We start from the raw sequence: 12040 nt of genomic DNA on the forward strand, positions 1-12040 counted from the left end.
TAGCCTTATAAGCTAACATGCTAGCCTAATACGATTATATGTTAGCCTTAGAAACTAACATGCTTGTCTAATACGCTTAGATGTTAGCCTTAGAAGCTAACATCCTAGGCTAATCAATTTGATGTTTGCCTTGGAAGCTAACATGATATCCTAATACGATTAGATGTTAGCCTTAGAAGCTAACATGCTTGTCTAATATGCTTAGATGTCAGCCTTAGAAGCTAACCTGCTAGCCTAATTCGATTAGATGTTAGCCTTAAAAGCTAACATGCTTGGCTAATACGCTTAAATAGAAGCTAACATGTTTGCATGATCAATTTGATGTTAGCCGTTGAAGCTAACATGATAGCCTAGTACACTTAGGCTATAGCCTTAGAAGCTAACATGCTTGTCTAATATGCTTAGATGTTGGCCTTAAATGCCAATTTGCTGACCTTATTATGCCTAAACATTAGCTGTATATGTTAACATGCTAGCATAATATGCTAACACGTTAGCAATATGTGCTAAAGAATAAAATTGTTGCTGTGTGATGTCGTTTGTTGACGTCTGTCTGTCATCAAAGACACATAAGAGCTTGAAAGACTCCATGAAAGAATCAAAGTGGACTCTGAGAGCTCAAGTAGTCGTGGAGGTTCAGGACGAGGCAACAATAAAGTCGTACGTCAGAAGAAAAGCTCTCGAGATGGTGCGTCTGCACGTGAAGCGAGGAGATGAAAGCCAGTTCCTGTTCGACACCACGGTGGACGAGTCCGTGGACTCCCTCGTCCACCACCTGACCTCCGTCTACAACCGGAGACTCAAAGTCCTCCGCATCTGCGCCGAGATGCTGGACCTGGCCGACCACGGCGTGGTCCTGCCGCCCAACATGCAGGGCCTGACCACGGAGCAGGTGGTGGACCTGAAGCTGAGAGACGAGTGGGAGGAAACATGCGTTCCCAGTGGAGGGGTGGTCCTCAGGAAGGACAAGATCGGTCGGAGGAACGGGCGAGCTCCGAACGACAAGATGAAGCAGGTCATCGCGAAGACAGTCGAGGAGGTCAAAGGTCTCCTCTCCAAGAAGCAGGTCGAGGCTAACGTGTGCCTGACCTCCAGCAAGGTCCAGGAAGGTCTGGACCTTCTCCGGGGGGCCATCATGATCGTGTACCCGATGGGGCTCCCGCCTCACGAGCCCGTCAGGATGGAGTTCGAGGACCGTGAGGACCTGTCGGGGACTCAGGCGTCTCTGGAGGTCTTGGAGGAGGAGGAGTGCGAGCTGTGGTGGGCGGCCAAGCACCTGCAGAGAGGAACCAAGCTGCAGGCCTGGGTGGGCAGGAACGAGAAGACCAAGGTGGTAGTGAAGCTCCAGAAGAAGGGTCAGGGGGCGCCGGGCAGAGAGCCTCAGGTCACCAGCGCCGAGCACAAGCAGATGATGATGCACATGTACAGGCGGCAGGAGGAGCTGAAGAAGCTGCACGAGGCCGACGACGACGCCTACCTGGACGCCGAGTGGTCGGACGGGGGCGCTCTGAAGAGACAGTTCCAGGGGTTGTCCAAGATCAAGTGGGGTCCGAGGTGGACTTGAGTCATGTGTTAAAGGAAATCAACAGAAGAGAAAGAAGTCACATGATCTTAGGAAAATGGTTTGATGGCTGGATTCTTAACTTCCTGTTGCTATAATGACTCAATTTTAGAACTTAATAGTGATATTTTACAAGGGAGGACAAGTGTATCTACATTTAAAAAAAGTAATTTTACCTAAGAAAAAACAGCAAAAGACCTGATCTAATCCGTCTTAACTTCCTGTTGCTATAATGACTCAATTTTAGAACTTAATAGTGATATTTTAGAAGGAAGGACAAGTGCATCTACATTTAAAAAAGTAATTTTATTTAAGAGAAAACTGCAAAGCACCTGATCTAATCTGTCTTAACTTCCTGTTGCAATAATGACTCAATCGTATGAATCAATGGTGATATTTAACAAGGAAGGACAAGTGCATCTACAGGAAAAATTTACTGAAAGGGATAGTTAACTAAATTCAACTTTAATTAATCAACATTTTCACAGTGCAATATTTACTCAGGAGTGTTTCCTGTCTGTGTAGCATGTTAGCCTTTTAGCTTCTGCTACAAGAAAACTTCAAATATAGACTTGTTTTAAGTGTTTTTTTTGGAACAATTTCAATTTTCGGAGCTCTTTTCGTGATCGTCACATAAACATACATTTCTGCCTATAAATAATCCCGACCTTGAGTCGCCAGGAGTGCGAGTCGAAACTGAGAATTGAAATTTTTGGATTTTTTTATCACTTTAAAAGGAAACAAAACAGGAAGTAAAATATCAATATCTCCATTGACTTTCTGTTGACTCGCGGTTGTATTGATGAGTTTCCTGAGAGGGAGTGAGACTAAGAGTGTGAGGTAAACAGCAGAAAACAACATATCTTAGACAGTAATAATCAATAGAGAATGAATGATATAAGTTCTCGATCTGCGAGTTCCAACACTTTTGATCTATTCTTAATTAATATTAAACATGCAAATATTCACAGCGTTTGTTCATTTTTGTGTTGCAATTAAACTTCCTGCCACTAGATGGCAGCGGTTGTTACGTCCTCCGCAGCAAAAGGGACAATAAAATCCGGCGAGGACAGCTGAGGACGAGAGGATACAGCCCACTCCAGCAGTATTAAATAACTTTTGATTCATAAAAATACTTCAAAAGTGGTTGTAACTAGGTTGTGAGAAAAACAATCTGATCCAGAGAAAAACTATTGATACACTAAAATATCACAATTAATTTTGCGAGATTCTCAAGATGACTGAGGACGAGAGGATACAGTAAACGCCTCAAGGAGGGTTTACAACGACTTTTGTAAGAAAAAGTCGTTAAGTTTGACCCAAAACCAACACTAATCACGAGGATTTTCTTTCCTAACTTCCAAGAAACTCTCCGACACGTGACTTTCACGTTTAGCTGGAAAACCCGAGGGCAGAGGTTCAGGTCGGGGGTCGGTTACCATAGCAACCATCTATAGTCATATCTATTGCATTCTCCAGAAGAGTCGTTTCCCCTCACACTTGGTGTCGTCGTCGGTGTCAACAAACACCTAAAACCTCTTGACTTTCTTTCAAAGATCATCTTGAACTTTTCTCAAAGTCTCTCAGGAAGTTGAAATGTTATTTTCTCCGAAAACAAACGTCTGATCCGCAGTATTGATGACTTGTTACTGTTGAGTTTAAATAAACGACACACATTACACGGAAAGTAAAATGAAAGTAGGTCACTTCCCTTTTTCTACTTGGCTTGTATAAAAAAAAAACTTTATTTAAATGAATTGCGACTGAGAATTGTATAGTATGTACTGAGTAAAAATTACCATATTTTATATTTACTTATGCCTTTAATTAACTCTTAAGTACTTTAAGGTACTTTTTACAAGGTCTGTTTATAAAAACATCCGCTAGAAACTGCTCGTACTCGACACAAAGAACACACTTGTCACTTATAAACAAACGATGTGATGAACTACACACACACGCACACGCATACGCACACGCTTGGACACACAATCTGCTGTTAACCATAAAGTGCATCACTTTATCTTACTTGGATACACAAACAGCAGGTGTGGTTGTTTAACTGGCACACACACACACACACACCCACACACACACAAACACACACACACACACATACACAAACACACACATACACATAAACAAACATGGGAACATTTCGATCTGCTGAACTTCCGAGAAGAAAAAACTGTGTGTGTGTGTGTGTGTGTGTGTGTGTGTGTGTGTGTGTGTGTGTGTGTGTGTGTGTGTGTGTGTGTGTGTGTGTGTGTGTGTGTGTGTGTGTGTGTGTGTGTGTGTGTGTGTGTGTGTGTGTGTGTGTGTGCGTCTCACTGCCACGTGAGCTGCTGGTTAAGTAGGTCAGTCAGTAAGTCAGGAGTGGCAGGGCAGGAGTACACAAACACAGCCTACATTACCTCATGCGGTGGATTAGTGTCAACAGGTCCATCTGTCTCTGGTCGTCCTGGATCTGCAGGAGGTCCCGGGTCGCACCTGTGCAGGTGGACCAACCAACAAAAACAGAAGAAACATCAGTTTTTCTCAACGGCACACCTGTCGCCACCGGCAACCAGCGAAGATCATACAAGTTACTGACAATTGCGACATGACATAATAAAGTACAAATATATTTATTTAAAGTTTTACAAATGTACTGTACATCCTGATTTTACAAAGAAGGGCAAGTCTAGCCAGGAGGGGTGTAGGAAAACATTGATGCACTTAAACAACACTTTTGATCTATTCTTAATTAATATTAAACATGCAAATATTCACAGCGTTTGTTCATTTTTGTGTTGCAATTAAACTTCCTGCCACTAGATGGCAGCGGTTGTTACGTCCTCCGCAGCAAAAGGGACAATAAAATCCGGCGAGGACAGCTGAGGACGAGGGGATACAGTCGACTCCAGTGGTATTAAATAAGTTTTTGATTCATAAGAATACTTCAAAACCGGTTGTAACTAGGTTGTGAGAAAAATGATCTGATCCACGGTATTTATGACTTGTTACTATAAAGTTAAATAACTTGTATCCACAATTAAATATAGCAATTAATTTTGCGAGATTCTCGAGATGACTGAGGACGAGAGGATACAGTCGATTTCAGCAGCTTCAATTTGCATTAAATAACTTTTGATTCATAACAACCAGGTTGTAAGAAAAACTGTTTATACACTTTAATATCACAATTATTTTTGCGAGATTCTCGAGATGACTGAGGACGAGAGGATACAGTCGACTCCAGCAGCTTTAATATGTATTAAATAACTTTTCATTCATAACAATACTTCAAAACCGGTTGTAACCAGGTTGTGAGATAAACTATCGATACACTTGAATATCGCAATTATTTTTGTAAGATTCTCGAGATGACTGAGGACGGGAGGATACAGTCGACTCCAGCAGCTTTAATATGCACTAAATAACTTTTGAGTCATAACAATATTTCAAAAACGGTTGTAACCAGAGTGTGAGAAAAATTATCGATACACTTAAATATCACACTTAATTTTGCAGGATTCTTGAGATGACTGAGAACGAGAGGATACAGTCGACTCCAACAGCTTTAATATGTATTAAATAACTTTTCATTCATAACAATACTTCAAAACCGGTTGTAACCAGGTTGTGAGATAAACTATCGATACACTTGAATATCACAATTATTTTTGCGAGATTCTCGAGATGACTGAGGACGAGAGGATACAGTCGACTTCAGCAGCTTTAATATGCACTAGATAACTTTTGAGTCATAACAATACTTCAAAATCGGTTGTAACCAGATTGTAAGAAAAACTATCGATAACCTGAAATACCACAAATAATTTTGCACGGTTCTTGAGATGACTGAGAACGAGAGGATACAGTCAACTCCAACAGCTTTAATATGTATTAAATAACTTTTCATTCATAACAATACTTCAAAACCGGTTGTAACCAGGTTGTGAGATAAACTATCGATACACTTGAATATCACAATTATTTTTGCGAGATTCTCGAGATGACTGAGGACGAGAGGATACAGTCGACTTCAGCAGCTTTAATATGCACTAAATAACTTTTGAGTCATAACAATACTTCAAAATCGGTTGTAACCAGATTGTAAGAAAAACTATCGATAACCTTAAATACCACAAATAATTTTGCACGGTTCTTGAGATGACTGAGAACGAGAGGATACAGTGACTCCAGCAGCTTTTAAAGGTGATGTTTGGACATATTTTGGTTTGAAAACAAATGAAATCAGTTACGACTTCATCAAGAGTCATGTGGTCTGTAAATTCTGCAACACCAGAGTCAAGTACTCGACAAATACTACACATATATACTTGTTACTACAGTACAACGTTGAGCCTGTATCGTATCATTTTTCAAACTTTTCCAAATAGAAGGAAACAGATTTTACAAGGAAGAGCAAGTGTTGCTGGGGTTTTTACTTTTTTGTCTGACGACGAGGAACAAGTGTTCAGAAGTCTTTACAGGAAAGTGCTGCACCTCCTCTAATCCAAACACCTGGAGGGGGAGGCGGGGGAGGCGGGGGAGAGAGAGGCGACATGTGAGTCGACGCTCACATGCAGCCGGAGCTCAACGTGTTACAGTAACACCTTCACCTGAGACCAGTTACGTAAAGAACTCACATCAAAGTCCACTGTTCAGGTCAACGATCCAGATCACAGTACAGGATCTGCTTTCACGTTACCGTGGATACGCCGTCCTCGGGTATATTTAGATTTTCCTCTTTGGGAAGAAGATTGTTTTGATTGTGAGACGATGATTTCTAAAGAAACCTTTATGGATTGTTTACTGGTTTAAATGCAGCTCCAGGTACACGAGAGGCTCCTCTGTCAGAGTGAGTGACTCTGATTTCCTCTCAGTGAGTCACACAAGAAATTAAAATAGTATCTTCCTTGAATTCCTGTTGCCATGTTCAACCATTTTATGACCAAATAGTTTAAATTTACAAAGAAGAACAAGTACATCTATATTCTAATTTAACAAGTCATTTTTGTAAAGAGTTTTGTTTCATGAATTTATAAAGTTGTTTCAGCGATTGTGTGTTTTGTTACTTGAATTTATAAAGTTGTTTCAGTGATTGTGTGTTTTGTTACTTGAATTTATAAAGTTGTTTCAGTGATTGTGTGTTTTGTTACTTGAGTTTATAAAGTTGTTTCAGCGATTGTGTGTTTTGTTACTTGAATTTATAAAGTTGTTTCAGCGATTGTGTGTTTTGTTACTTGAATTTATAAAGTTGTTTCAGTGATTGTGTGTTTTGTTACTTGAATTTATAAAGTTGTTTCAGCGATTGTGTGTTTTGTTACTTGAATTTATAAAGTTGTTTTAGCGATTGTGTGTTTTGTTACTTGAATTTATAAAGTTGTTTCAGCGATTGTGTGTTTTGTTACTTGAATTTATAAAGTTGTTTCAGCGATTGTGTGTTTTGTTACTTGAATTTATAAAGTTGTTTCAGCGATTGTGTGTTTTGTTACTTGAATTTATAAAGTTGTTTCAGAGATTGTGTGTTTTGTTACTTGAATTTATAAAGTTGTTTCAGCGATTGTGTGTTTTGTTACTTGAATTTATAAAGTTGTTTTAGCGATTGTGTGTTTTGTTACTTGAATTTATAAAGTTGTTTTAGCGATTGTGTGTTTTGTTACTTGAATTTATAAAGTTGTTTTAGCGATTGTGTGTTTTGTTACTTGAATTTATAAAGTTGTTTCAGCGATTGTGTGTTTTGTTACTTGAATTTATAAAGTTGTTTCAGCGATTGTGTGTTTTGTTACTTGAATTTATGAAGTTGTTTCAGAGATTGTGTGTTTTGTTACTTGAATTTATAAAGTTGTTTCAGCGATTGTGTGTTTTGTTACTTGAATTTATAAAGTTGTTTCAGCGATTGTGTGTTTTGTTACTTGAATTTATAAAGTTGTTTCAGCGATTGTGTGTTTTGTTACTTGAATTTATAAAGTTGTTTCAGCGATTGTGTGTTTTGTTACTTGAATTTATAAAGTTGTTTCAGCTATTGTGTGTTTTGTTACTTGAATTTATAAAGTTGTTTCAGCGATTGTGTGTTTTGTTACTTGAATTTATAAAGTTGTTTCAGCGATTGTGTGTTTTGTTACTTGAATTTATAAAGTTGTTTCAGCGATTGTGTGTTTTGTTACTTGAATTTATAAAGTTGTTTCAGCGATTGTGTGTTTTGTTACTTGAATTTATAAAGTTGTTTCAGCGATTGTGTGTTTTGTTACTTGAATTTATAAAGTTGTTTCAGCGATTGTGTGTTTTGTTACTTGAATTTATAAAGTTGTTTCAACGATTGTGTGTTTTGTTACTTGAATTTATAAAGTTGTTTCAGCGATTGTGTGTTTTGTTACTTGAATTTGTCATTTGTTTTTAGTGATTATGTGTTTTATTTCTGAATTCATTTCTTTAGTTTTGCCTCCAGATCTCCCTGAAAATAGGAGAAGCAAACACACAGAAATATAACAAGATTATGCAACATTAGTGTTTTGAAGTGAAGCCTCTTGTGAAACATGTGAAGCTCAAGAGCTGCTGATGTCAAGAAACACTTGATCCTCACGAGACACTGATGACACTGAACAACATGTGGATCAGTGGATCAGAAACACTGGATCAGTTCTAGTTTTTACAGTAACACTGGACACTGTCAACAGGCTGTTCCTGGAGGAGGAGGAGGTGGGGCAGGAGGAGGAGGAAGAGGAGGAGGAGGAGGAGGAGAAAGGAGGAAGAAGAAGAAGGAGGAAGAGGAGGATGAAGAAAAGGAAGAAGGAGGAAGAGGAGAAGGAAGGAGGAGAAGGAGGGAGAGGACGAGGAAGAAGAAGAAGAAGAAGAAAGAAGAGGAGGAGGAGGAAGAAGGAGGAAGGAGGAGGAAGAGGAGAAGGAGGAGGAGGAGGAGGAGGAGGAAGGAGGCAGAGGAGGAGGAGAAAGGAGGAAGAAGAAAGAGGGAGAAGATGAAGGAGGGAGAGAAAGAGGAAGAGGAGGATGAAGGAGGAGGAGGAGGAGGAAGGAGGGAGAGGAGGAGGAGGAGGAGGAAGGGGGAAGGAGGAACATGAACAGGAGGAGGAGGAAGGAGGGAGAGGTGGAGGAGGAGAAGGAGGAGGAGGAAGGAGGAGAAGGAGGGAGAGGACAAGGAGGAGGAAGAAGAACAAGAAGGGACAGGAGGAGGAGGAAGGAGGAGGAAGAGGAAGGAGGAGAAGGAGTGAGAGGAGGAGGAGAAAAGAGGAGGAAGAAGGACGAGGAGGAGGAGGGAGAGGAGGAGGAGAAAGAAGAAGAAGGAGGGAGAGGAAGAGGAGGAGGAGAAAGGAGTAAGAAGAATGAGGGAGAGGAAGAGGAGGAGGAAGGATGGAGAGGAGGAGGAGGAAGGAGGGAGAAGAATAAGGAGGGAGAGGAGGAAGAGGAGGAGGAGGAGGAAGAAGAAGAAATGAGAGGAGGAGGAGGAGGAGGAGGGAGGAAGAGGAGGAAGGAGGGAGAGGAGGAGGAGGGAGGAGGAGAAGGAAAGCACGTGAAGCCAGGGAGTGAGTTGACGAGCATCCATGTGCCAGAGCCAGACGTGACTGAAATACTCCTCAGTGTGAGTCACAGCAGCAGGAGTCACAGCAGCAGGAGTCACAGCAGCAGGAGTCACAGCAGCAGGAGTCACAGCAGCAGGAGTCACAGCAGCAGGAGTCACAGCAGGAGGAGTCAGATCCTCGTTCACCTTCAACTATGTATTAATAACAAAAGCTGCAGGAACAAGAAATAGCTTCAGCAGAACATTAGACTTCATGTTCGTACATACATGTCAATGAACATGTTTGATGGAAGAACAGGAGACGAAACATGAAGAAAACGATCTAAAAAGGATAATAATTGAAGTTTAAATGGAATTTATTTGCAGGTCTATCTTTCTGTAAATGTGTTCCACAGTAAATAAATAAATAAACTATATTGAATGAAAAAATAACGTCAGAAAATTAAAATGATGAAAATCATTTATTTTTATTTCTGTCTTTAGAATGATGAACTGGTTCTGGTACTTTAGAAGTATATCAGTGGCATAAGAATATTATTATATATTGTGGGTTTTTTAGGGCGTTGTAAGTTTTTAATAATTTAATCCAATAATCAGAATATTTAAAGGTTGAATCTGTTTTTAAATAATGACATTTTTAAATGATATTAACATTTTGTTATAGTTAATTTAATATTCGTTTTAAAATTAACTTAATGAATTCAATAAAAATCTTGGTATAATAGGGTGAACATTTTTGAATCATCAGTCACATGACCTTGTGCCGACGCATGATTGGCTGAGAGTTTGATCGTCGGCGCTATTTTAGTACATTTTTATATTGGCAACAAATAAAACAATACAGGATTTAGAACAAAATAATAATAATCAATGAAACTAGTTATATATAGAATATCAAACACCACCACAAACATCTTGACTTTCATCTACTTTCAGCTTTAAGAATATATTTATTATTAGAATTTCTAAAATGGACAGAAAACTGAAGCTCCAGCATCGAATCATCATCAGCATCATCGCCGTGGTGACGGAGGCAGGACAGGAATAACCGAGTGGGCGTCAGAAAACATCTGTCCTGGTTCACTCTTGTGTGCACGTGCAGCATCGAGTGGGCAGCTCACACACGCAGACACGCGCGGACGACATATGTTGACGTGTGTGACGGAGTTAATAAATATAACAAGTCAAACGACGATTTGAATGAAAGATTTTTTTGCTTCATGACTTGAAGGGAAAGTTGAGACGTCGTGACCTGTCAATCATCAGAAGAGAAGGGATGACGGACAGGTGTGTGTGTGTGTTTGTGTGTGTGTGTGTGGAGGTCACGCTGGCGTTTGTGGGTCAGTGACACACATGAGCGCACATACATGATGCATGAGTGTGACACGCGTGTCCTGTTTCTCCTCCAGAACTGCTGACAGACTCACAACACACACACACACACACACGCACACAAACACACACACACCTCGATCCAGTGCTGACTCTACACAAACACACACATTTTCGTCGCTTTCAAAGAGCTTCAAACTTTATTTATTCAATTTTGACAAAATTTCTTGTAATTAAAAAAAAAATTGATGTAGCTACACTTGTCCTTCCTGCTAAAATGTCCCATTGTGTATTGGTTAAGCACAACCACGGGCCTCCTTTACTTTCAACTTTTTTTTCTGGAAGTTATTTTCTACTTTTAGTGTCGTCCACAGACTAAACAATGTTACCCGAGATTGAAAACTTTATTGACTCACATGACGTTACATAATCAAATGACTCAGAAACAACAAACCTGGTTATGAGTCTCTTGTGAGAAGTTGTGATGAAACCAGTTTGTGTTTACAGTAGGAGTAGCGCCCGCAGGCGGCAGCGCCGCGTTACTGCGAACTTTTAATGCAGGCGAACCGAAGCCAGAGAAATATGCGGATGACACCGCCATCTAGTGGACGCTACGGATAACTGATGAAGGATTTATAGAACTTAACTTTTGTTTTTTCTCTGCTGTTATTATGACCACTGACATAGATGATTGTCAGCAGTGGTCAGTGGCTATTACAGTGAAATAGCAGGTGAAAGCTAGTAACTCAAAAACAAAATTGTTTTTGTCTCGTGTGCCCCTGAACACAGCACTGGTGCGTTCAAGCGCTTCGTAATTCACACGTAGTACGTTCGCAAAACAACTTTAGTTTTGAGTCAAAAGATTATCACAAATCGGAAAAGTTTCAGAAAATAAATATATAAAAAGTACAATGAGTTTAATTATTTTATACTCATTTATACTCATTTGTTTTAATTGATGTTATAAAAGTATTACGCTTTAAATTTACTTTGAATACTATACTTCAAAATAGTAATACTAAATTTGGTATAAGTTAACTGTAAGAAAGTATTCTTTAATAAACTAAAATGTGTACTAAAAGTAGACATTTAGTGCACTGGTAGTATATACAACACTTTACTCTTGACATACTTTAACTATACTTCAATAAATTAAATGTTTTTTTGAGATACATGTCTTGTACACTGGTCGTTTATAGAATAGTTTAGATATACTTTAACTATACTACAATAAAGTAAAATATGAACTACAAGTAGACACCAAGTACAATTGTAGTAAATAGAATACTTACCTCTTGATATACTTTAACTATACTTTAATGGACTAAAATACGAACAAGAAGTGTATATCAAGTACACTGTTAGTATATACAAAACGCTACTCTTGATATACTTTAACTGTCTTCTATAAACTGAAATATATTCTAGAAGTACATATCTAGTACACTGGTCATTTATAGAATAGTTAAGATATACTTTAACTATAATTTAATGGACTAAAATACAAAGTTTATATGAACAAGTATGTATCAAGTACACTGGTAGTATATACAAAACTTGAATCTTGATTTACTTGAACTATACTTCAATAAACTTAAATATTTTCTAGAAGTACATATTTAGTA

At 39.0% G+C, this 12040-nt stretch overlaps 1 pseudogene; it reads left to right on the forward strand.

Annotated features, from left to right (window-relative positions):
- Window positions 1-672: 672 nt before the first annotated feature.
- Window positions 673-2145, forward strand: LOC148064779 (cilia- and flagella-associated protein 298 pseudogene; annotated as a pseudogene).
- Window positions 2146-12040: the final 9895 nt, after the last annotated feature.

This window comes from Callionymus lyra, chromosome 15 (genome assembly GCF_982586985.1).
Source record: "Callionymus lyra chromosome 15, fCalLyr1.hap1.1, whole genome shotgun sequence".
Taxonomy (NCBI): domain Eukaryota; kingdom Metazoa; phylum Chordata; class Actinopteri; order Syngnathiformes; family Callionymidae; genus Callionymus; species Callionymus lyra.